The following is a 23313-nucleotide window of genomic DNA, read 5'->3' on the forward strand; positions in this document are numbered from 1 at the left end:
TAGTCCAGTATGAGATCGGTTAGCTGCCGTGTCCCTCCTCCTACCTCTAGTGCTCTGTGCCTCATCACCTCTCTGTGCGCTCCCCCGGCCCTCTCCATCATGATCCACTGGCTCTGGGTTTTGCTTCCTCTGCAGTGCGGCCCACCTGCGTGTCTCCCCTCGTCTCTTGTTCCACGCTGGGGTGTGGTGCAGCCAGTCCGTCTGTGTCGGCGCCTTCAGCTCGGTGCCAGCAGCCTCCGCCTTACATCCCGCATGCCTCACCAGCCCTCACGTTCCGTCTCCCGGGGCTTCGGGATTGCTGCACTCCTCTCATTGTTTGGCGATATTTTGTAACAGCTCCTCCTCATGGCCGTTCCATGGTCAGGTTTGGCAGCACGGCCTCTCTGTGCTCTGCGCCTTCCCCCCACTCAGGTCTTCATGGGTAAGAGGGGTATGGGGGATCCGATTTCATCCATGGGGCCAAGCTCGGCTCCCTCTTTACGTCCCCAGCTTTCCCCGACCAGCCAGTGGTCTGGGCTGCCTGCTCCGGGCTGCACCTACTCGGGTTCCTCATCTCTGTTCCGCAGGATATGTGGCTTCCTGTTCTGCACTTTGCAGGGGCCCCTGGGCTCTGCTTTTTCGCCCAGATGTGCTGGGGGTGCTGACCACCAGGTTTCTTCCCTTGTCTCGCCTCAGAGTGGACTATCGGCGCCGAGGGAGGGCTCAAGTCCCTCAACGCCTGGTTTGGCGGGAGCTCGATGCTCAGGCTACCATCCCCTGTGCGCCCCCTGGTGGCCTCAGTTTCTTTTTTGAAAGGCTTCAGAGAAATACATTCGGTTTCAGAGGCTTTTCTCCATGACTTGCAATTACATCCATGGATAAAAATCAAAAGAAGAGTTCTGGTTTCTATCAAGTAAACTGAGCTTTGCACTGCCTTCTGCTCTATACTTGTGCATAAATGTACGCAGGAAAATAATAAAGCTGTCGCATTTACATGATTTCCCTGTGTAAAAAAGGCCTACTACAAACCTTATCTGGAGGCCTGCTTCCACCTGTTAGTTAAGGGCAGTAGCGTTTGCTTCTTTTGGACCAAAGTCTGGAAAACCATTTGAAACATTTGGCAACTCTTCATCTCCCCCGCAAGTGCCTCCTTAGGAGGTCAATTTTTTCATTCAAGAGTTAATGGATGAGCGGCCATCCTTGCAGACCTATTAAGTTCTGCAGCCATCGGTTGTATTACTCCCAACGAGGAGGAATTTCTGTGAGTCATCTCCCCTCATGCTGATGATACAGAATTTGTAGCACTCATCAAATTGAATGAGGTGCTGTTTATACCAGTGTGAATGGAGCAAGTGACTCTTATCTGGTCCCCACTTGTTTAGTTTCTGGCCAATCCCAGACTACATCAAGAACTGGTCTTATGTACCTAATTGTGATTCCCAAAGGAGGACTGAACTCAATCCTTCACTTTCACACAGGAATAGAATTCAATACAAATCTTGAAACCTTAAAAATTACATAAAGAAGTGGTCAGGCATGCATAATCTTAATTTCTAAAGAAAGACTGAATGCTATTCTATACTTTAACGTAGCATACCTTATTGAAGAAGAGAACAAGCATTGCCCAAGCCATGGCTCCCCATTTTACAGTGAAACCAACCTTTCTCAGAGTTCTGTAAAGTTAATAACAGTTATTTGGCCTAAGATACGAGTGTGAAAGAATTACTTGAAGCTTACAGAGTGGCAGCAGCACATCTGGGTAATTGCTTGGGAAGATAACTAGGTGTAGGTAAAGTTGTGGAAGGGAAACTGGATGCTAGTAAAGACTAATTGAAGATGACCCAACCTGTAGTGCCAAAGACTGTGGCAGACAGAGAGAAGTGAATCTTAAAGGCAAACACAGGTTGTTATTGTGGCTGACAGAGAAGAGAGGCAAAGAGGCTGCTCCTTTTGAAAAATGTTATTCAGAGGAAGAGTGCCTTGACTACTTGAAGTTGTTGAAGTACTTTGAAGTGTATCTTGTCAAAGCCAGTCTAGAAGTACAAATCACTGAAATTGTGGTAGTAGTCCAAAGTACTGAAGCTGTGGTATATATCTCTGGTTGTCAGTAGATGCAACATTGTAGTAGTCTTAACCAAGCAGAGTACTCGCGATACAATGTTGCTGCTTGCAACCTTGGTTCTAACACAGACCGGTCTTGTATCGGTCTCCCCAACTCACCAGCTTTGTTGATTCACTGATGCTGCTTTGTTCTTGGAGCTAAGGACGGTACAACGGCAGCTGGCGCTACTCTCCGCTTTGATTACTGACAAGGGAAGGCCCCAGGTATCTCTGACACACAATGCAGTATTCTTCAGCCTGGTTTCCTGGTCTTATGCTTTCTATTTTCAAGGTCCCTGGAAAGTAACGGTTCCTTGTTAAAAAGGTCAAGGGAACTTCCCTCCTTGCGATCCCCTTTTGTGTTGCAGTCTTTGCTCTCTCATTCAGCTGCCGCCTCGAAAATGCTGTTTACTCATGTGATTTGCCTTGCTCAGAGTGTGCTCTCGTGCTCCACCTTTTATATGTGTGGGGAAGCTTAATGGAAGTCAGGTGTGTGTGTGATGGTCAGTAATTGCCTGACCTCGCCTGACCATTGTATTGGGACATGTCAGGTGTACTGCTTAGGTGTAAGTCTGTTTTCTCTCATAGCGAGCTGTCCATGAGAATGTATTTGTGTTATATAAAGGGTGTGTGGGGGGAGAGTTCCTAAATATCCTGCCAGGTAGGATGGGGTCAAGGTGTTACGGGGAAGGGGATGCCGCGTGTCACCATTCAGTGTCCCACTCCTACTCCCAGAAACCCTTCATCCAGGTGATCCTCCTGCACTCGTCCACCCCCAGGAACTGGATCAAAAAGCGATCACTGCGTCCTGTCCATCTGGATGACAGATCCCCGGGGACTAGTGGGTGAGACACCTTCTGGTTTCTCATAGTACCATACACCGATATTAGGCACAAGGGGTTGAACATATGTCACTCAGGCAACACAGTATACATAATATTTTGAAATGGATGACTCTTAAGGAAACCTGGAACACTCTCAGCTTTAAAGTTGAAGTACAGATCACCAACTATGCATGAAATCAGTGATCGGGATCTACATATTACCAGTACATAATAATGCCACTTGAAATGTTTCTAGTATTTTGAATATGTACACTGCTGGGTAAGGTGCTCTGCTCTCTACAAGGACCTATGCTGAGTTTCAGCTGATACGTTAGAGTGAAGGGATCACCCTACAGTGTCAGTCAGTTTGCATTAGGGATCTAACATATTAACAGTCAATTAAAGTGGTCAATAAATTAATTGAGAGGTCTGTGCCCTCACTGCAAGCCTCTTCAAATGCATGTGCCACTCAAGATTGCTGTTACATGTGCAAAGAGAATCTGTTAAGATACATTGTTTTCATGTAACTAGTTCATCTTGCATCTTTCATGCATACAGTTATGACATGTAATGGAACCCGGATTGTTCATAAAGTTCCAAGTCCACCCTGGAACCACCTTGGTTAGAGAATGCTTAGTTTTAAAATGTGAGCCTGTGGAAGATGCAAGAGGCTGGGGCTGTTGACACTGTCACTTGTGATCTTGCAGGCCGTGTTGAAATAAAGGCGTTTCATCACTTTCCAAGGCTGCAGCTCATCATATAATAATGGTCTATTCTGAGTCATGGACTCATGGGCTTTTTCATATCTGGCCCTTTGCACAGCTATCCATCTTTAATAGTGCTGCCTCAGCATTATGCAAAGCAGGTGGAGTCCATGAGCCTTCTACCCCCATTACACGATGCATAGAAAATACAATTTATTCCCTGAACCGGTAATGGAAAAATGGCAGATGAATAACATACACAGGCACTTACTCAGGATTTACAGTGGGCGTAAACATATTCTAGCCGTGCTCATGTTTGTATCTAGAATAGCAGTTTGCATATTAAATAGGATTACTATTGAATGCATGAGTTCACCCACTGGAATCTGCAAAGATATTGACAGATTTCTGTGTGCTTTACAGTAGCTCTGGCAATGCATTTGAAACCGAAATGATGAAAAAGCCTGCACTGGCCCATTAGCAGCGAATGGTATTCATTAATGGGACTAAGCTTCTGGGGTGATGTGGAGACACTTTTAAAAGGCCACTCGATGCCCTGTTCAATCTTTAATACTAATGGTGCAAGTGGCGAGACCGGTGCAGGACATTCGATGTATCATTTAGCAGACTCTGTGTGCCACTTTTCTATTCTCACCAATCTCCATGACATCTACTTTCTTGAACATGGCTACTCAAATCCTTCAATTGAAATGGTTTTTCAATTGGCGTGGGATGAGAGATGTGGGATGAATAAGGGTCCAAAATACCTCCCGCTATCCCTCCACAAATACCTCCCCTCTCGAGCTCTTCTCTCCTCTGACTCCCTCTAGCTCCCTTAGGGTCAGTCGTTTTTCAAAGAAGCAAGCTGGGGGTAGATCCCTGTCCTCGGCTGGGGCCTTCCTCTGGAACAGCCTCCCTCAAACTCTGAAACTTGAGGAGAACCATCTCCGGTTCCGGAAGCACCTCAAGACCTTCCTCTTTGCTTCCACCTTCGCCCCTCCTCTCCCCTGCTGATCTGTTCTCTGGGCCATCCATTGCACCGGGGTCTGTATCTGTACCCATACAGCCCCCCCTCTTTTTTAGTCTTCCTGCACTTATCAGACCTGCCCTGTCTGCTGCCTTAAACCTAGCACTTGCCACTTGCTGGTTGCACTACCACTGTTTGTTGCCTTTATTATTTATTTATTTTATTACTTATCTGGTTTTCCTTTGCTCCGCACTTTCTACTTCTCCCCCATCCATGCACTTTTCCCCTTTCCCTCTCACATACACTTGCGTGTTCTCAAAGTCACTGGGCCTAGTAAGATCGTTGTTTTTGCTCTCCCTTGTTCCCCTCCCTTGCCTTGTCGCGCTCTGAAACACATGTGTATGAGCGTGATACAAATAAAATATCAAAGGTAACCTTTCGTTTAGTGCTTTAAAGAACCCATGTAATCCCCCATGGACAGGATCAGCTGAGTAAATACCAAAAACGTCAATTCGAACAACTAAGTTAGAAATATCATCTATTCTCAGTTAGTCGCACTTGAAAGAATGCACACAGCAGGAGACTATTTCAAAGTGTGAGCAGAAAGGAGGTGAGGGTGGGAAAGTCAGAGCAAGGTATTCCATGGATTCAAACTAAAACAGGCTCGGAATGACATCTTTGATGTCCTGGGTGTTAATCTTAGCAGTGCACGGTGGTGGTACGAGTTATGGTTGCTTAGCTTACAATAACTGTCGAATTTCAGGGGTTTTTCGGTTTTACTTGGCACCATGATGGCACGTCAGTATTAAGGCACGTTTGTAAAGTTTGTTTAGTGAATTTCACAGGTTTTGAGTAGCGCAACTTAACCATAACGTCCCCTTAACAAAGTGTTTTGTTTAGTGAATTGTACAAGTTTTTAGTAGGACAATGTAAGTATAAGGTCTTCTTAAGAAAAATATTGTGTACTGCATGTCACAGATTTTCTGGAGACCAACGTAACCATAACGTCCCTTTAGCAAGGGTCGTTTGGTAAACAGTATACACCTTGCAAAAAATGCCACATGAAGTTATGCTGGCATACTGCACCGTGACATGTCCCAGAATCAGTACACACTTAACTGTACAATCTATACCTCGTGGGCAGTGTGGAAATACATTTTATAATCATGTAGGAATGTGCACCTCCAACATTTGCCGTACACAACGCAATCATGTATTGGTATGCAGCGATTAGCAATGCACTCCACATTATATATCGGTAGCAAAAGTTGTACTTATCTGAAGAACGCATCAGCTGAAGGCGTCTTTCCTCCCTAAGAAACAGCAGCAGTGGTGTGATGTGAAAGCATAAGAAACAGTGGTGCTAACTTGCACATAACAAACGGATACAATTTGTCGCCGTACATCCATCAACCCATATTACTGTTTGTTGTCTTTTTGCTCATTGCCGTACGCAAATTCCCTTATTACCTGCCGTGCCAAAAAAGAAAGGCGCCCGTAAAGTAAGGAAATAATGCGTTAATAATGGCCTTTCACATTGTAAAGAAAAAAAAAACAATTTTGCATACACTCCAAGTACTGCATATTTCTCAGTAAAGTACATAGGCTAAATAATCTTTGCCAGTAATAGTCTAAATTAGCAAACAAGTAGCGTGTGCTACTAAAAAGTATGCTTACTTGTTGTAATCCGGGGCGACTTTGACAGTTTAGATTACAAAACAAAATCCTCTTTCAATATGTCCGCCATAGAAAAGTAAGGCCGTTATTGCATACATAGGCCCTCTTCCCTTTCCATTGTAGGCTGCACAAAGCACAAGTACGTGACGTGACACAACACTTGTAAATGAACATACAGCGACGTACAACCGAATAACTTAGATTTGGAAATAATACAGTGGAAGGTAAAAGAAAATGTGAACACTATAGAATTTGCAAAGTAGGTTTATTTAACAACAAACTAGCAGACTCCATCAGAGTAAGTTCTTTTTCAGTACGTTCATAATAATGCTTGTAAGGGCGGCATAGGAAATGGTGAAGAAGAGGAACACGTTGTTTTTCTGGCATACAAAATTATTTAACTCTTCGTTGAAGCAGTCGCTTTGTTTCCACAGTTATTTCCCAGAAGTCGTCATGACCTGGAGCTTACACCACCATAAATGAAGTGACGTTGCATTGAATAGCGAGTTCAGCGTACAGACAAATCGGGTTTACAGACTCATTCCCCATAACTGTTATGGACAGCCAACCACTCACCAGCAGTTGCATTTGCCGTCCGAAGAAGCCCTTACTCGGCATTTGAAAACCATGGCAGACACGGTATAGAATGATGTACCTATGGGGTAAAAGGTACAGAAAGTACCAATAATAAATAAATATAAATATAAATACATTTTTTGTACTCATCCATTTTTAGCATTATTATTATTTATTTGAAACGGTAACTTTGTCCACATAGCTTTGGGTGCAACTTAGCACGTTTTTTTGGTATTCTTTGAAATCAGGAGACAAACTTTTTTTTTAATTGTCCTTTATATTTAATTTCATAAACTATTTACCCTCTTCCTGTGCAGTTGGTATTTTTTTTACTCTTACGGCTAGGGTGGCCAACTGTCCTGGATTTCGGGGGATTGTCCCGCAATTAGGTGCTCCGTCTTGCGCTTTGCAGAGTGGCTGTGCGGGATCAATTGCTATTTTTATCACCTCTTTCATTCCGTGAATTGCTAGTAACTTTCCCTTTCAGTCAAGGTCAAAAAACAATTGCCCCTTATACATTCACTTGGATGCGCGGGCCTATTGAGCGGTCAAGCGAAAAAGCAACTCATCTGGCCTTCACTGAGAAACTAAATACATTCTTTCTTTGAAGCAACATATTGCAATCCAATTATGAGAACTGCTACTGCCATACACCTCCAGAAGAGCTGTTTCCTGCAAACACTGCAGATGGTGGCCTTAGTTTTGTAAACTAACTACGCTAGTCTGACCGCAATTAAATTTCAAAAACATTGTAACTCACACGCTGTAATTGGTCGTGGTACAGTGAGCAGAAGCTTGCATTTAAACGTATCACTTTGGTGACATAAAATTGCACTTTTTCAGTTTGTGCTTCCACATCTCATTGTGGCCCAATCAAACGTGTCCTTCTGAAATACTATTACATGAATGTGACAAGTGCAATGTTGTCTTCTTTTACATGCGTTTCTTTTGATATGCGCGTACACTAAAACATGAATAAAAGATAGGGGGGGCACAGAAGAAAGCTGACGTATTTCACGCTGTTCTACAAGTAATCAGAGAAAGAGCCACATGTTTGCGGTCACAAGCTATTCCCCCCAATCACTTTAAGGTGAAAAAAGACATTTTGAGAACCCTTGCCCCTTATAACTTTTGTCCCCCAGCACGAAATATCAAAAAATGTTCCGAAGAAAGTCAGAGTGTTAGATTTTTTTTTTGTTGAAACTTTCGTAACAAACGGTCCAAAGGTACCTCAGGTACAAGGCTGCCAAAAGGTTTTCTTCCTATGGAAACAGCAACTGCACCATAACAACACAGCCACTAACGTGCTTGTCTAATATGCTGCAGTGGTTGTGGGCTGGACCTACACATTCGGATATGTGCGCACAAACATTTGAATATATACGTGTACATTGCCTTATAAATGCACTGCTGATAAGGTCGTTTCTGGGTGCTTGGCCTTCGGCCATGCATCCAACACTGTACACCCTCCCCTGAACCATCTAACATGCTAGCCTATACTACGGGTGTATGTATTGCTGTAATATGATGTGGTGGTTCTGGACAGGGCCTTGGTTTTTAGAAGTATTGTATATCGGCTACAGCCCGCAGCCATGCAGCCAAAACTCTACATCCTGCCCACAACCACCTCAATGATGTACAGTGGTAAGGGTGTATTGGTAGGAGTGGTATGCTTCACCTCATCTCACCAGAGACTGCATGCCTAACTGTATGTCCATAGATATTGCAATGTTTTGGTGTCCACTGGCTTATACCTCCAGCCCTTATAACTTTGTTTTTGGGTGCATGGCCTTCAGCCAAGCACCCAACACAGCACACACTCCCCACAACAATATAATCCATAATCAATACTACAGGTGTATCTATGGTTGTGAAATGCTGCGGTGGTTGTGGCCAGGGCCTACGGTTTTGGAAGTATGGCCTTTGGCCTACGGCCTACGGCCATGCATCCAAGACTCTAGGCCCTGCCCACAACCACTGCAGCATGTCACAACCATGGTACCGTACTAATCAATGAGAGACCTATTGGAAAATGTAATGTAATAACGTCATGAACGCAATGTCAATGGTCACTAACACCACGCGTGTCCTTCGATCATTTTCAAGGTGCCTGCACACAGTAAGTACTGAAATACTACGCTTATCACACCCCTCATTTTCTGGACGTACTAATATCCTGAACAAGGCGGCAATGGAGAATACATCACTACCAGTTGCCGCCCAAACAAGGACAGTTTTTCGTCCATCTCTTGCTCTCTAAACCTCCCCAATCACTATAGAAGAACAAAATATTTTCCCAAACACCATTTTGCATGGCCAATACATCATTAACAACCTACCACCCAAACAAGTACAGTATTTAACCCATCTCTTACTCTGTAATCCTCCCCACTCACTGTAGCAGAGCAAACCACTTTCCAAAACAGCATTTCGCCCCTGGTAGCGACCGCGCTGTCTTCAGATCCAAGATGTCGGGCGCATCCACACATTTTGACGCAAATCACGGCCCACTGTAGCCAATTGGCGAAGACGTCGCATGTCCGCGGTCATGACGCTCCCCCCCTGGTCAATCGGTATCTTGTCCACAGAGCGAACAGGGAAGTATAACCGTGGAGCGGACATAGATATCACTAATGTTTTGAGACATATTCTTTGGTCGCTTTAAAGGAAACTACTGGACGGATTGTCACCAAATTTACAAAAGCACGCTTTCGGGACCAAGCCCCTGCCCCTGCCGCAAATTTGGTGAAAATCTGTCCAGCGGTTTGGCCTGTAACCATGCGCAAAGGTTTTTCCCCATTCACTCTATGGGAAAAAAAGACATTTTGGGACCCCCCCTATAAGTTTTCCCCCCTGGACCAAACCTCACCAAACTTTGTAAAAAAAATTAGAGTGGAGCATATACTTTTTTTGCAAAGTTTGGTGAGGATTCATCTTCTTGTCCGCGAAGTGAACAGGGAAGTATAACCGTGGAGCGGACATAGATATCACTAATTTTTTTAGACATATTCTTTGGTCGCTTTAAAGGAAACCACTGGACGGATTGTTTCCCCCCCTGGACCAAACCTCACAAAACTTTGCAAAAAAATTCCGAGTGGACCATATACTTTTTTTGCAAAGTTTGGTGAGGATGCGTCCAGGGGGAGCTGAGTTATAAGCTGCCCAAAAAGTGCTCTTTCTATGGAAACAGCAACTTAACCATAACTACACGGCCACTAATGTGGCCGTGTGTCACAAACATGGTGCCGTACTAATCAATAAGAGACCCATAGGAAAATGTAACGTAATAACGACATGAACGCAATGTCAATGGTCACTAACACCACGCGTGTCCTTCGATCATTTTCAAGGTGCCTTCACACAGTACGCACTGAAATACTACGCTTATTACACCCCTCATTTTCTGGAAGTACAAATATGCTGAACAAGGCAGCAATGGAGAATACATCACTACCAGTTGCTGCCCAAACAAGCACAGTATTTCGTCCATCTCTTGCTCTCTTAACCTCCCCAATCACTATAGAAGAAAACAATATTTTCCCAAACACCATTACGCATGGCCAATACATCATTAACAGCTACCGCCCAAACAAGTACAGTATTTAACCCATCTCTTACTCTATAATCCCCACTCACTGTAGCACAGCAAAACACTTTCCAAAACAGCATTTCACCTCTGGTAGCGACCGCGCTGTCTTCGGATCCAAGATGTCGGGTGCATCCACACATTCTGACGCACATCACGGCCCGCTGTAGCCAATTGGAGAAGACGTCACGTGTCCGTGGTCATGATGCTACCCCCCCTGGCCAATCGGTATCTTGTCCGCGGAGCGAACAGGGAAGTGTAACCGTGGAGCAGACATAGCACTAATTTTTTGAGACATATTCTTTGGTTGTTTTAAAGGAAACTACTGGACGGATTGGCACCAAATTTACAAAAGCACGCTTTCGGGACCAAGCCCCTGCCCTGCCGCAAATTTGGTGAAAATCCGTCCAGCGGTTTGGCCTGTAACCGTGCGCAAAGTTTTTTCCCATTCACTCTATGGGAAAAAAAGACGTTTTGGGACCCCCTATATGTTTCCCCCCCTGGGCCAAACCTCACCAAACTTGCAAAAAAAATTCAGAGTGGACCATATACTTTTTTTGCAAAGTTTGGTGAGGGTTCGTCCAGGGGGAGCGGAGTTATAAGCTGCCCAAAAAGTGCTCTAACTATGGAAATAGCAACTTAACTATCGTGGCTGTGTAATATATATATATATATATATATATACATATATATATATATATATATATATATATATATATATATATATATATATATATATATATATATATAATGTATTCCTTTATTGTACCTACTGTGTTGATTGTTTTCTTTTTTCTCTTTTGTTCTCTTTATTTCTGTTTATTTTTTCTTAAATATTGCTTATGAATTCTTCAATAGCCAATGCAAATAAATAATAAAAAAAGAATAAGTTATTAAAATAATCGCAAAAGCAGACAAAATTATATTTTTCTTTCCAACCATATAATATCCTGAGAGCAGCCTTGATGTGCAAGTGGTAAAGTCATGAAAGGTCAAGGGAACACAACAGAGGAACCATCACAGACCAGGTGCATTACCTTCTCATACCAGTGCCGCATCATGGCGCCATTGCCTGACATATTTAGCAAGTTATAGGGCCTCATTGCGACTCCAGCGGTAACCCTGCTGGTGCTTCCGGCGGGTTGCCGCGCCAGATTCGTAACATTTTATCAGCACCTAGCTTCCCAGTGCCACCGGAACATTACAAGTCCTGGTCGACCAGGAAGCTACGTCCCAGAAAATGGTAGTTCCCATTCCAGTGCAGTCCCATTGGACTCCACGGGAATGGGTTCACGGAAGCACTGGCACTGTTACTAATGGTGCTGGTGCTTCCGTGATCAGTCTACACACCAGGGCTGCTGCGTCTGGCAGGGTCAAACCTGTCGGGCGCAGCAGCCCGGCCAGGCAGACTCAGAGTGTGGTGGTCTGGAACCGCCACACTCATAATGAGGCTCATATTCTTTGATGATGACAGGCATAGCACCATATGAAATGGCTCATTTTGCAGTACTATTAGGAAATGGGGTGGGCACTGCTTTGTTGCTACTTGTTCACTTTTCTACAATCAATTGTGGGGGCTCACCCTTGAGCCTAGGCACTAGGTTCTGAAACAATATCCATACGATAGGGCTGAATAACTTCCAACCCTGGCTGAGCTCGCTCTTTCTCCCCTCGACGGGTTTCAATTCTTTTTCATTAGTAATTTATATTTCTTCGTTAAGTAATCCACCACTTTAGTTATAATATTTCCAATATTTCAATTGTTTATTTATTCCTGACCAATCAGTGTTTCAAACAAAAACTGTTAGCGAGATAAAGTTTTCTCTTCGATCTTTTTCAGTTTCCAGGCAGTATCAGTGTTGATAGCCCTGATGATGGACGGATGTCCGAAATGCATTGGCAACAATTTTGAAACACTGATTGGTCAGGAATAAATAAACAATTGAAATATTGGAAATATTATAACTAAAGTGGTGGATTACTTAACGAAGAAATATAAATTACTAATGAAAAAGAATGGAAACCCGTCGAGGGGAGAAAGAGCGAGCTCAGCCAGGGTTGGAAGTTATTCAGCCCTATCGTATGGATATCATTTTGCAGTACTGCCATTTCATGTCCAGTGCAACCTCAGATCCCCAAGTAATGCCATTTGAAGCATCCTCGGTCGAATATAGTAATCACATGTAAACTCCAGTGTCCTGGATCTGCGGGCTGCCATCTTTTGCCACGTGCAACTTCAAACACTCCAGTGATAGTACTTTGGGGAATCAGTAACACTGGCGCCTGGAAACGTCACCAGATATGACGTAACATTGTCCAGATACTGCACCACATGCCAAATGCAGCCTCAAGTACCACTCTACTACCTTCTTATGCCAGTTAATGCCTCCAATCACTGGTACAGTCGTCACCATATGTAAGGTACAGCCACATATGTTCAGGGGTTGCCATCAGGCTCAGACTTGCCTATAGGGCAATAGAACGCAAAATGCTAGTGTGGGCCACTTTTTTGGCCAAAGTGGGCCGGTTTGATGAGTTACTTCACTATCCGCCAGTAGTTTTTACCGCTGTTGCTGAATAAATATTCTTTAAAATGCACAATTTGCATCACATTTAATCAAAAAACTCCCCCTTGGGTCCTATTCAAACGGTCTGTCACTAAAGGAATGAACAACCATTTGCACCTGTGGGCCACTTTTTCATTGGTGCCCGAGACAATTTTATGCCCCAGTCCGACCCTGGATGCCATTATATACCAAGTATAGTTTCAAATGCTCAGCTCCCCTTGTGATATGTAAAGCCTGATACGTCAGGTATATTCATCGCAAGATACGGCCTCACCTGTCCAGGTGCTGCCAACTTGCTCCATAAAATGGCTGCTCTGCCCCCAAAAGACAGTCTTACTTTAAGTGTCTCGGATAGCTGGGGCGGCAGGCTATCAGTGAATCATGGCCTTTTAAGGGGTGAAAAGTGACTGAGACAGGCCACTTTCTGAAACCACGTAATGATGTCAGTTGGTCCACTCTATATGTGCAGCTATACGAACGCTGAAACGCAGTTTGTCACCTACAAGCGGTATGGTAATTAAATGGTTTATAAGTGATAGTATGCATAGTCGGAGTAGACAGGTGAAAAGTAGTCTTTGCAACTTGTGTTAAAATCGATGTCCTGATTCTGGGTACAACCATAACATTTACAGTGAAAGTCATTTTGTTCAAGTCTGTCTATACCAGATTTGAGCAATGCCATTCAGCTTTCCTCTTTCCTTTGTGAAAGGAATTTAGCATTTAGGTCATCTTTTATCTTAGGCATCTGAAAGGCTATTGCTGTGTTCCAATGCTTCTGGTTATAATGACCTGCTGGAGCATGTGTCACCTTTGGAAATAAGGGCGTCTTTCCGAGGTGATTAAATGCGTTCATGGCTTGTAATTAATCCTCAAACCCCCTTCCCTAGATGCAGCCTCTGAGACCTCTATCACTGGATTTTCAAAGGTGCTGCCAGAGGTACTAAGATATGCCAAAGGTGACAGCTGGGATTGCTGGGGGTCCCAAATGACATGCTAAATTGAGACAAACATGGAACACTGCATGTATTACATTACAGCTGGAATTAAATTACAAGATAACAATGCATTGAACAGTTGCATGCCATGATATTGGCAACGATGGCCACGCAATAGGACTCATGAAGTCCAAAGCAGCCAATCAGGTTGCTTGGAAACTGGTAGAAATCCTACCATATGAACATGTTTTGGGACCAAGCTGTTAGCTGCTCTGGCATGTTCCCCCTAGGGCTCCGAACTCTATCCACCTGACTTCTGGCAGCCACCACGATAAAAAATTAAAAAATAAATAATTAATTTATCTGCCTCTGACCTTGCTCTCAGATCCACCTGCATCACTTCCCTATTATGTGCAGCCATTGGACTACAGTATGGGCTCTTCTTTTGCAATTTCCATTGCACCCATATTGTCTGTGTGTTTTTCTTTTTGAGTCAAAGCAGCGTTTTGCTCCTCAAGCAAATATTGTTTTCCTCTTTAAAAAGTTAGCACTCAGTGTTATGCTTAGGTTGAAAATTAAAATAATCGGTTACATTGCGGGGATGTACCAGGTGGTTATGGCCCACCACGGTTATAGGTCAAAGGATCGACTGCAAAGGGTCGAATGACAAAACGTTAGAGTCAATAGTCTCGAAAACAAAAGGTTCGATTTTTTTTTTTTTTTTACATATTTTTTGGGGGGGGTTCACCCCTCAGCCCCCGTTTTTGTGGTAAAAAACACTTATTTTACCTACACAGAAACCCTAAAATAAATATATAAATTAAAAAAAAATGGAACCTTTGGTTTTCGACCCTATTGACTCTCACCTTTTGCATTTGAGCCTTTTGTAATCGATCCTTTGACTGGACACCCCCACCACTCTATCTTTGCTCAGGCCTATTAACTTCAACAGTGCGCTGTTACCACCGATTATGGTCCACTGTGGAAAATATTATTGGCTTATTAACTACATCTTCCGCCAAGTCAGCTGATAGTGTTAGGACTGAAAAGTGACCAATAACCCAATAGAGCATTTACACGAGGTTATGTGGAGTGGGTCGTTTCGGTTGGTGCTGCATTTGGGTACCTTTTCTCATTTAGCTGAAGTTGCAGTGGTTTGACATTTTGTTTTGGCAAATTTTAGGGCTACAAAGCACCAGCACAACACCAAAACTATTACTACTGAGAAAAGATAAAGGGATTGGGTGTTGGAACACAGTAGGCCTCATTAAAAGTCTGGCGGTAGCCATCCCAGTAATACTGACAGGCTGCTGCTGGACTTGCGAATTCTTCCGGAACCTGGCTTCCCGGAATTACCGGGGTATTCCGACCCCGGCATTCCAGGAAGTCAGGCCTGGAAAAATGGTATTCCCCATTCCCATTTGAGTCCCATAGGAAGGTGCCGTTCAGCCTGCCAGGTCAGACCTGGCGTGCGGGATGGCATCCGACCCACAAACTTGTACTCTGCTGCTCCGGTAACAATGGTGCCGGTAAGCCTACCGGCACCGTTGTTACTAGTCCAGCAGGGTTGTAATGACCCCCAGTGTCTGCTTGAAGTGGGAAAGCTGTATGGATGCAATGACCAATGCACAATGTGTTATTTTTAAATTGCATTCTGCCATTTGAAATGATGATTGTGGGTTTTAAATTAATGTGTTTGTTGTGCAGTAAAGGTTTGTATCCTGTGTGCACTTCTTCAGCAGCACGCAGTGATCTGTGTTTCAGGGCTCAGCCTCTGCTGTGTGCCTCCAGTTTCTCAGTTCATGGCAATTAGGGGCATAGCAACAGAGTTCTGCCTCTACCTTCCATGAACTGAGGCACAATGACAAGCCTGAGCACATAATGGAGTGTGGCATAATGGGAATCAGAGGGGCTACGGACGTCTGGCACCAACACCTCTCATTATTGCACTAACAGCTTAGACACGATGCCTAACAGGAGAGGACTCCTTATAACACGTATGTTTCCTTTACTCTTGATGCACAGCACTGTGCATCAAGGTTAAAGTAAACATGATAAGTGTTATTGTGTGGATTTGTAGGTCGAAACATCTCAAAACTTTCATTTAGCATACTTAAATCCTGCTTCTGCAGCTTTAGTTGACATATATTATGGCCACATACAGTAGTAGTCTAATAGTAATCTTTTCATAATTCCACTTTAAATAAATGACCTTTTTTTGAATATCCTTACCCACAAATCATATTATCAACATGATCATACAGAAACATACAAGTTTATTGTTAAGTTCTAAAGTACTAATTTAGAAATACACAAATGAATAAAGGCATACATGATGAAACAACTTGATATTTATCTATGGGAATTCCATTTGCGAGAGTTGTGTGTTGGTCAGACCTGTATACGAAAAACACTCCTGGCTAAAGGTGGGAGGTGCTTAAAGAAACAGAGGCTGCTATGAATGGTAATGAATATTGTCATTAATGTGCTAGGAGTGATCCCCATGAAACATGCATGCACAAATGTCAGTGTGGTGATTTACAGAATAAGAGTTATGGATGCCTTGTTGCCTGACCCATCAATGTGGTGTGAGGGGTCAGAATTGTGAGACAGACAAGTAGATAGAGTTTTTCCAAAATTACCCACACTTTAATAGGGGTGGAATAAACACCTCACTTTCCCTAACCTAACGAGGATTTCCCTGCCTGACCAACTAAGACTAAAGGAAAGGAAAGCACTCTAAAAGGAAAGCACTCTAAAAGGAATCTGTCCTTTACACTTATACATACATCAAATCATATATAAAGAAGGTTGCAGACAATGATCAACCTATTGGCGAGTTCAAGTTGGGTGTTATAGGTGTTTATCAGTTGTTAACAAGGCTAATGACCCTATATTTTGGCTGCCCAATATTTAAATCAAATTGTACGTCTTAGGTGGGTCATCCAGTATGCACCAATTCTGCAATGTTTTTTTGGAGAAAGCACACTTTCAAACAATATGTTGGCTTCAAGTCCTTTTTTTTGAAGATTGCTCAAATTGATGTATGTGTGACCTTGTTTCAAATTGCATTCAATTGCATTCAAATATTTACATAACCTCAATTGCTCTATGTGTGACCTTGTTTCAAATTGAAGTCAAATATTTACATAACCGCAATTGCTCTATGTGTGACCTTGTTCCAAATTGTAGTCAAATATTTACATAACCTCTACACATGTTTCTCCTCTTAATATTTCAGTGGGTCATCAGGAGGATTTGCTTTGATGATGAGTTTTGTCTAAAGAAAAATTACATAAAAAAGAAAAGAGAAAGGTGCTATAAATCAACAGTTGAAATATGGTCAAATATAACTTTAGGGGCTCAAAAGTGTGCTAATGTAGGCTCTCAAGCTCTCAGATATTGTCACATATTGTGACTCCAAAGTTGGACATAACTCACACATTGGTAGGTTCCTTTATGTTATTAGCATGTATTTTCCTTAAAGTTTCGAGGTCACTCAGATTTTCATAAAATTCTTAAGTAACCATGTAGATAAATGAATTGGATTGCATTTAGTGATTTTCTATCTTGGAATCGGGATGCATTGCAGTAATTCTATGTAGGTCTCTTTGGCTTAGTAGCAAAAAGCGACATATCTTACCATTTTCCTATTGCTTAGGGGGAATCAATTGTCCCGCGGAGTTCTAGAAAAATGATCCGCTCTTCAGATCAGTGATTTAAAAATGACCACCTGTATATGCGCTTGTGCGATATCGTCATCACGTTGGTATACGCGATGATGTCATTGTGCCGTGCTGTGAGACGGACATTTTGAATTGGGCTGATAATTGCCCATTAAATATATAGTTTTTGGCGAGGTTTGGAAAACAGCTTGTACAATCTTATACTAGGTTATTTTGAATGTTGCACTTGCTTAAATCAATATAATGTTATAAGGGAAACATTTAATGTTGTTCCTATTGGTTTTAGTAGTGAAATGCCCATCAAATGTTGCAAATGATATGCATACTTTGGATTGGTAGAAGTGATTTCAACTTGGTTACAAGAAATTACACATCTCATTGTCCTGGTTCAGTCCAGTGTTGCAAGTGTCCATTAAATTGACCCATTTGGTTCTTTTCTCCTCAAAAGCAATTCTTTGTTTCCACTTCTGGGTGGTAGGTTAACGGTCTGAATTCCAAACAAAGAGTATCTGGTCAGGAATGTCTTTTGAATGTTCCACTTGAAAATAGTAGGCCATTGGGTATTTGGAGTCCTGATTGTTGACGGCTCTCAAATGTTCCATAATTCTTTGTTTGAAGGGGCGTATTGTGCTCCCTATGTAAAGTTATTCACACAGGCATTGTATGCCATATAGTACGTATTTAGAGTTGCAATTGATAAGCTGCAAAACCTTTTGGGTTTTGCCATTTGGTAACTCCACTGTATCTTTCCTATTCATCATTTGTGGACAGATTTTGCAGCTGCCACATTTGTAGTTGCCCTGAGATGGGCATAATGAGAGGCAGCTAACCTACGGACGTCTGCCCCCAACACCTCTCATTATTGCACATAGACACATTGACTAACAGGAGATGTGTCCTTGTAACACATATGTTGGCTTTACCCTTGATACACAGCACTGTGCATCAAGGTTAAAGCAAATGTGGATTTGTAGGACAAAACATCTCACAACTGTTAGGTAGAAAGAGAGAAGTCCTGCTTCTGCAGCTTTGGTTGACATATAGTTTGCCCACATACAGCAGTAATGAAATCGTAATATTTTCATAATGTCACTTGAAATAATGACCATTTCTAAATGTCCTTGTAGGTCTACACAGAAATCATATTATCACCATGCTCATACAGAAACATAAAGGTGATTGTTAAGTTCTAAAGTATTGATTTAAAAAAAACCACAAAGTAATAATGGCATAAATGATGAAACAACTTGATATTATCTATGGAAATTCCATCTCGAGTTGTTGTGCGTTGGTCAGAGGTGGATACGAAAGACACTCCTGGCTAAAGGTGGGAGGTGCGTGAGGAAACAGAGGCTGCTATGAATTGTATTCAATATTGTCATTAATGTGCTAGGAGTCATCCCCATGAATCATGCATGCACAAATGTCAGTATGGTAGTTTACAGAATAAGAGGAATGGATGCCTTTTGCCTGACCCAGCAATGTGGTGTCAGAAATATGAGGCGGATAAGTAGATAGAGTTTTTCCACAATTAGCCATTTTATTTATTAATAAGGGTGGAATAAACACCTCAACTTTCCCTAACCTAACAAGGATTTCCCTGCCTGTCCGCCTAAGACTAAAGGAAAGCACTCTAAAATGAAGCTGTCCCTCACACTTATACATTCATCAAATAATACAGGTCTCAAGTGGCCGGTTGAATTTAATAACATAACAGTAATATTCAAACACAAACTCTATAAAAATGTATCCTTGTAACCAGGGTCAGATCCCATTTGCCAGGATTCATTCAGGACTTTCCAAACCAAGAAAGTTCCCTTCAATAGTCAAGTTCTGTTGCAAATACAACACACAGTTCTTTTCAATCCACAAGTCTTTCACTTTGTACTTGAACTGTCTTATTGTTCAACAAAATACACCACTCTTCAAAATTCTTGTCAAAATTTCCCAGTTCTTGCTTGATAAACCTAAAGACCCAGTCTTTGCAATTCCAGTCAGCTTTCAATACTATTTCTGTTCTTTGCAAAACATAATTATTTCCACATATGTTCTTCATACACAATACAGTTTTGTCAGGATGTTTTTTCAATATAATTTCTCTTCTTTGAAAAACCTGACTGCCTGGGCCCTTTTATCATATTTGAAAAGAGCTATGCACCTGAGAAAGGGTTTTTTAAATTGAATAGAAGTTTCTTTAATGGTTACAAAACACATAGGACCTCATGACGACTCTGGCGCTCCCGTAATGATGGGTGGTGGTACGGGACCGGCACCCTTCATTACGGGAGCGCCTATTACGAGGTTCTCTTTGGGGGACCCGGAACAGACATCTGCTAAAACCAGACGTCCTTTCCGGGTCCTGCGAGGGGAAGAGGGAGCTAATAACAGGCCATTTGTAATGTGCCCGTTATTACCTCCCTCCCCATTCCCATTGAGCCCTATGGGAGCTCAACTGGGAATGGGGAATGGTTCCTTCAAGGAGGAATTATCGGGTCCTCCAATGTTGGAATGACCCGGTAATTCCCCATTGAAGGAACCCGGTATTGGAGCCCGGTATGGAGGCAGCCATGGTGCTAATAGCACCATGACTACCTCCATACTCGTAATGAGGCCCAAGGACTTAATTGTTGCATTTTAATCTGTGATTTGTTTTCACAATGTCAAGGCTGTGTTTAAAAGTGTGATGGAATGGCATGTGTCAATCATTTTTATGTTTATGGGATGTTTCTTGTGTTTAATGGTTGTTTCTAATCTGAATAAACTTTGATTGATTGAAAAACCCAACTACTTCCACATCTCTTCTTCAAAAACAAGAAAGTTGTGTAACTATGGTTTTTCCACAGTTCATTACAATATTTTTGTGACCTGCCACCACAGCCTTGCACCACTTTTTAGTACTTCAATTGTCTTCTTCCTGGTCCACTATCCTGCAAAGGGCTAACCACTAATAGTCCATTTCCTGGTCCACTGCCCTGGCAGGATAACACTCCTACCACTAGTGCAAGTACTCTGTGGTGAAGCTGCTTCAAGCTTTCAACACTTCAATCCTTAACGTGGAAAAAGTAAAAACCCATTAACTGTCTCATGAATAGATCTCAACACATTGGCAATGTTTCTCGCTTTTATTCATTTGCCCCAGGCAATGCAGATTATATTCCTCTCCCCCTTGATATTGGTCATAAGGATGGCTTCTGTTCTGCCATCCTTAATTTTCCTTAATTGCCCATCTTTGGCTTCGACAATACTGGTTACAATGATTCTCAACTTGATTTCTCCTACTTTAAGAGTTAAGCACACTTTGTCAATACTGGATACAATGTTCTCAGTTCTGCCGCTTTTAACATAAAGGTATTCTCAATTGGCTTCCATTCAGTAGTTTGGTATTTTAAACCAATAGTGGAAATCAGAGTTCTGTTTTAGAGCTCCCAAGGATCCCTGACAGAGGCAAACTCACTGATCTTTCTGTGTGCCTCCATCAGACCCACTGTTCCTTTTCCTTTAGTCAAACTTGCACAAGCGTCTGACAGCTCCGGTAACGTTTCCCTCACTTGCGCCTCATGTAGGTGGAGCTTTCCTGCTCATACTGTGCTCCAGTAAACGGGAAGCACCGGGGTTGCACGCAGCAGCACCATGAGAGATCTTCTCTCCCTCGGATATCCAGCCTCTATACTGCTTCCCGCTGCATGTATTCTGCATCCCACAGGGCTTCCGACTTCTACTTCTTCCATGACACCGGGTCCCGCTTCATATCTAGCTGCGGCTTTGTCTCATTCCACCTGCCTCAGCTGCTCACACTGCTTCTTCCACGGCTTCTCTCACAGCTTCCTTCTAATGGCCTGTACCTGAGGTGGTTTCAAATGTTCAAAAGTCCTGCTCAGGTGTGGGTCATTAGAACAACTAGACTGCACACTAGTTCTGCACCTCTGAGCCCTTCTTCCTCATCCCAGTACCTAGAGCATTATAGGACTTAAAGTCCCTAATGTTCTTGTTCTGTTTTACATTATTTAATTACCTCTGACTTAATGATAAATAAAATGTATCTTCAGGAGTAGGTTTTAAAGGAATTAATAGGTGAATCTTGATTTCATAATTCAAACCAACAGTGGAATTAGAACTATCAGAAGTGGTGGTATTGGTTTCCTGATCCCTACATGTATCATTCCCATAATTACCATAGGGTTTTTCAGAACTGACAACTTGAACAAAAAAGGGAAGGGAAGCCTTACTATGTCAGCAAGCCATTAGGTATTCCAATATTAGAGAAATCTCAACCTCAAAAGAGGACGAATAGCACATCTCTCCTAATGGAGTAATCCCATTCCCTTAGGGGCCTTCTTCTCCCAGGAGAACCGCCAGGCTAATACCACCCCCACGGCTGGGATCAGGTAGCGGCTGCCTACCCCTGGCCACCTGGGAGGAGATTTTAGGTAGGGATTCTGTGAGGACTCAGCAGGAAGGAGGAGTGAGGCAGGTAAGAAAAAGAGAGTAGGTTAGCAGGGGAGAGGGTGAGAGAAGGACAAAACGAAGAGGAATGTCTTGAGGAGTTTCTGCAACTTAAGGAGCTATGGCTCAAGGTGGAGAGAGGCATGGAAGCTGTTACAGAGGGAGGCACCTGCAGAGGATAAAGGTCTACCCCCAAATCTCTGCTTAGAAAAAAAGTATCACCCACAAAGAGTTGGAGAAAGATGAGCAGAGGGCTCTAGAATGAGAGTATTTAGGAAGAGAGTGTTGAAAATAGAGCAGGCCCCGGCCCCAGAAAGCCGTGTGGGCTATGCAGAGGGTTTTGAACTTGATCCTAGCAGCCATTGGGAGCCAGTAGCCAGTGAAGGGATTTCAGTGCCGGAGAGATGCGGTCCCTCTGCAAGGATAAGTCTTGCGGTTCTTTTCTGGATGAGTTGTAGCAGACGGAGAATAGAAGTAGGAAGATTGAGAAAGAGGCTGTCCCAATAGTCTGGTCTAGAGAGAACAAGGGCTCTGGAGATGGTGAGCCTTTGGGGGAAAGTCAGAAAAGGTTGAATACCTCTGAGGAGCTGCAGCTGGTAGTGGGACTTTTTGGAGATGTCCGAGATGTGAGAAGAGAAGGAGAGAGTGGAGTTGAAGATGACCGCCAGATGTTTTGCCTCTCTAGGAGGAGGCACGGGGCCAAGGGAGGCCGGCCAGAGAGAAATTGGGAAACTGGGAGCACAGGTCCCAATGAGTACGATGATCTCTATCTTACTGGCATTGAGACAGAGATCATTAGCAGCACACCAAGAAGGAAATTGCAGAAGAATAGTCAGGAATGAGCGAGTAGGAGGAAGAGTCCGAGGGTAGACGGAATAGTGACAATAGTTGGGCAGCCACAGAAGATATATTCTTACAACTAAAACCGACCAAACATAATTCAGGTTGAAGAAAGAAAGACGACACATGGGTAAGTGCCACCCAGTACTAGCTAGTAGCATGGATGATACATTGATAAATTACCTTGGAAAGTCTGGTTTGATGGGCAACCATACAATTTATTCCATTGGCCATAATGTTTGTTACACAGATGGGGAGTGTTGATTGTACTCCTCTTGCTTTGCAGGCTGGATCCCTGCCGTGTGGCCTTCATTCATGGGTTTCTTCCACTTTCTCAACTTGTCAGATTCACAACAAGCTACAGGTTTTCTCTCTTTTGGAATCTGCAAAGGGCTGCCTCTTGGACCCTCCTGGTCATCTCATTTATTC

This window comes from Ambystoma mexicanum, chromosome 13 (assembly GCF_040938575.1).
Source record: "Ambystoma mexicanum isolate Mex_15411 chromosome 13, UKY_AmexF1_1, whole genome shotgun sequence".
Taxonomy (NCBI): Eukaryota; Metazoa; Chordata; class Amphibia; order Caudata; family Ambystomatidae; genus Ambystoma; species Ambystoma mexicanum.